Consider the following 4,274-nt stretch of genomic DNA (forward strand, 5'->3'; position numbering starts at 1 on the left):
GTTACTTTGCCCTTTTGTATGTTGACTAAGGCACATTTTTCTATTCCAAACTCCATCCTGATGTCCCCAGATATAATCCTTACAGTCTGGATTAGGGTATCTATTTCCTTGATGCTCTTACCATAGAGCTTGATGTCGTCCATGAACATCAGATGGTTAATGCTGTTGCCTCTTTTCTTGAGTTGGTACCCAGCATCCATCTTCTACAGTACTTTCGTTCATGGAATCATGGCTACTACGAAGAGTAGTGGGGACAGTGAATCGCCCTGGAAGATCCCTTCCTGATATTAACCTCTGCTAGTCTTATTCCAGAGCTTGTAAGTATTGTATTCCAGTTGCGCATTGTATTTTTGAGGATGCTGATGGTGTTTTCTCTGCCCCATATATTTCAGGCATTCTATTAGCCATGTATGTGGTACCATGTCGAAGGCTTTCTTATAGTCTATCCATGCCATGCTTAGGTTGGTTGCCCTTCTCGTTACTGTTCTTCATTACCATTTTGCCTATCAGGAGCTGGTCTTTTGTGCCCTACACTTCCTTCTGCAGCCTTTCTGTTGGTTGGGGATGGTGTTTGTATCCTCTAGGGTAGTTGTATAGCCTTTCGCTGATGATACCTGTTAGTAACTTCCACATTATTGGTAGGCAGGTGATAGGCCTGTAGTTACTGGCTATATTTCCCTTACTCTTGTCTTTCTGGACTAAGGATGTTCTTCCTGTGGTCATCCATTTAGGCGCATGGTGATTTGTAATACAATGCTGGAGTTGTTTCTGCTATCCTTGGGTGTAGGGCCTTGAAGTTTTGAGCCAGTATCCATGGACTTCATCGGGGACCTGGGGCTTTCCAGTTGGGCATTTTCTTTAGTTGGTGTCTGACTGTGTCCTGTCGTGATACTCTGTGAATCTTTGTTTATTCTCCCTGTTTCTTCAGCCTTGACTTCCTGGAGCCATGTTGCATGTTTGTTGTGTGATACCGGATTGCTCCGAGATGTTTTCCCAAAGTCTCTTACTTGGTTCTGCTTCAGGAATTTCTTGGTGGTTGTTTTCCCCTCTTAGTTGGCTATATAGTCTTTTCTGGTATGTTCCGAATAGTTTGTTCTGTTGGTATCCCTTATTCCTGTTCATGTACCGTTGGATCTTATGTGCTTTGGCCTTAAGCCTCTGTTTTACATCTTCTATTGTGTTGTTTAGTCCCCTCTCGTGTACTTTGTATTACTCGTTCAGTTCCTCCCTTGTTTTCTTGCTTCTTAGCCTTTTTTCTGGCTTCTCTTTCAGTTTACTCAAGTCCGATCTCATCACCATGATTTGCTTTTCCAGGTGCCTTTTCCAAGGCGGTTGCTCTTTTGGTATCTGTTGGGTGGTTGTGCTGGTGGTGTTGGTGTTGTCTCCCCTCCCCATCAGTTCTGCTACTAATCTTGCTCCTGCATATGTCAAGTTATTTGTTTCTGTGATATGGTGGTGTGTATTAGTCTCATTATTTCATTGACCTCACTTGTTTTTCTACCTTAATTTCTTGGTGTTGTAGGCTTTCATGGAGGGGATCTTTGTTCTCTCTGTATCTGGCTTCATCCATGTCTGATCTTTTCTACCCATTCCGTCCTGTCCGTTACTTCGTCGGTGTTTCTTGTGTGTGTCGTTGTTTGATACCTCTTCATCCCTGTCGTCTTCTGTGGCATCGTCTCTCAGTTCGTCTTCTTGTAATTCGTTGCCGTGTGTCATTTCCCTTCCACTTTCCTATTCTCTTTTCTTTCTGTTGGGGAGAGCCAGTTTCTATTCTTTATGTTCCTTACTTGGTCTGCCAGCCTCTGCTCTGTTTGGGGGGTGTTATTCCTCTCATTCCAGATGTTGACCAGCCTTCTTCTATATCCTCTCTCCGTCGGGTTGCTTCTGATGTAGCATCTCCATATTATTATTATTATTATTATTATTATTATTATTATTATTATTATTATTATTATTATTATTATTATTATTATTAAGGTTCTAGTTCTCTGGGTCTGCACAACATATGTAATTACTTACTGGAACTCGTAAGAAAACCTTGGACATGAGCTAGACCTTAAAAGAAAAACTCTACAGCCGAAGGTCTACTTCAGAATAAGGGAAAATTGATGTAAACTCTTGTAGGGGTTTAGTTAAAATGAAGTATGCATACATAACAAATTACGTGAATAACTTAGGTAACACCTGAAGGGTGATACAGACGCTCAAGGTCCGATAAGCAGCAGATAATTAATCAAGGTTGATTGTAGATCAAATTACGAGGTGGCCGGGCCTGACCGGACACGTGGAAAGGACTTGGGCACGAAGCTAAACAGTGTCCCAGAGCACATACTATAGTAGATTCACATCAACCGTGCATTTGATGTCTAGGCCAGTTTTTACGACGCTCCTGATTGGCTGTTGATAAGCCACTGATAGGGCTGGAAGCTCTCAGTCTCTCTCGAGAGTTCACATGGGTATGATCTATGTTCCACCTCTCCTGAGGGATACGTCTTTCAGGACAAGTGGAACACACATCCTGCCTATGTGAACTCTCTCGAAAGACAGTTTCTAGCCCTGTGACTGGCTTATCAACAGCCAATCAGGAGCGTCGTAAGGGACTGGCCTAGACATCAAATGCACGGTTGATGTGAATCTACTATAGGAGGAAAATCCAACTTCCACAGCGGTACACGATGGAATTTCGAAAACGAACGGTGGCTCTAGAAACACAGGGGCCTTGTGGTTTTTTATTAAGCTGACCTTGTGTCAGCACGGGCTCTTGCTCACCGAGCAGCCCGTAAAGCACGTGGTTGTTGATTGAGCGCGGTGGAGCCAAATTACAAACACCCCGCTCTCAATATTATATCTCTCACGTTATAGATCATTCAAAAGGCAATGGCATCCCTGATTCACTCATAAAGGGAGAGTTACATTATTTACCCATGAGGGAATTGATACACAATTACCGATACTCACGTTACTTCTCAAATTAGTTACGTTATAGAACGCTATTTATAATGGGTTATCTTAAACACAAAAGAAACAGTAATTTCAACACAAAAGGGTTCTCACAGCATCTCTAACAGCAATGGTGAATTAGTTAAGATATAATAATGTGGAGAGCGCAATGGTGCAGGTTCCAAAGGGGGTTAACAGAAGGATTGCACAAAGTAAGGAAATATGATACAGTATAAGAAATCAAAGGAGGCGGAATGCACTATAACTCGCTTTTTAACAGCACCTTTAGTTGAGACTGGATCCGAGTTCCTGAATGGCGCCGGTGGGAGATGGGACAGACCCTGATTAATCGCATGGAATTATTGTGGCAGGTCCTAGAAGGCACAGGAAGGAAAGGGGGGCGCAAGGTAATCTCAGGTGAGCGTGTTGTTTTTCAGGTGGTGAAAACGGGTCTGAGATCGTTTTTCGTTGCTGTTGTTTAAGATTAGGCCAGCCTTGTGCTGGCACGGGCTCTTGCTCTTGGAGCAGCCCGTAACTCGCTCTTTTATGACCACCGGGTTAGTTCTGGGGTGCATATTCCCGAGATGATGATAGATTAAGCCAGCTTTGTACTGGCACGGGCTCTTGCTTCTTAGCAGCCCGTAACTGGTGATGGATGAAGGATTTTTCTCTGGAACATACCATTCGGCTCCAGTTTAACAACTGGGCCAGAAAGGAAAAGTTTTAATGAGAGATAAAGTGTTATAGAAGCAAGTCCCAGTAAGTAGGAGAGCGTGGGAAGGAAAGGATAAATTTAGAGTTGAAGAAAAAGTTAGGGATTCAAAGTTCCCTTGAGATGTGATGAATGATGCAATAAATGGATGAATTTTACTTATACACAGTCCGAGATGTATACTGGTGTGCACCAGCCAATTTCCAGGCAATTACAGAGGTCGCCTTCGTTGTGACGCCATCTTCGGTGGGAGGAGTTAGCAGCCAGCATATCGAACATCATTACACACCATTTCTAATGAAAAAAGAATATGCACATATAAGCAAGCTTGGTAACACAAGACAAATATTTTATCTTCAATAATATGTACTTAAAAGAAATTGAGGAACTGCCTATGGGATATCCTGTTTGTTATTATTGCAACCGTACATGGTTGTCGAGCATGCTTAAGGAATTTAACCCTTTTAAAAACATTACGTATATGATATTTTCAAGATATTTGAAAAAAAATATTATTCCACCATTCATCGGCTACCTTAATTCTCAATAGTAAAAACTAAATTTGCAAATGGAAAGAGTCAAACAGCTTACTTTTCTTGATTTATTTGTAGAGAAAAACTCA

This window comes from Macrobrachium nipponense, chromosome 8, assembly GCF_015104395.2.
Source record: "Macrobrachium nipponense isolate FS-2020 chromosome 8, ASM1510439v2, whole genome shotgun sequence".
Lineage (NCBI taxonomy): Eukaryota > Metazoa > Arthropoda > Malacostraca > Decapoda > Palaemonidae > Macrobrachium > Macrobrachium nipponense.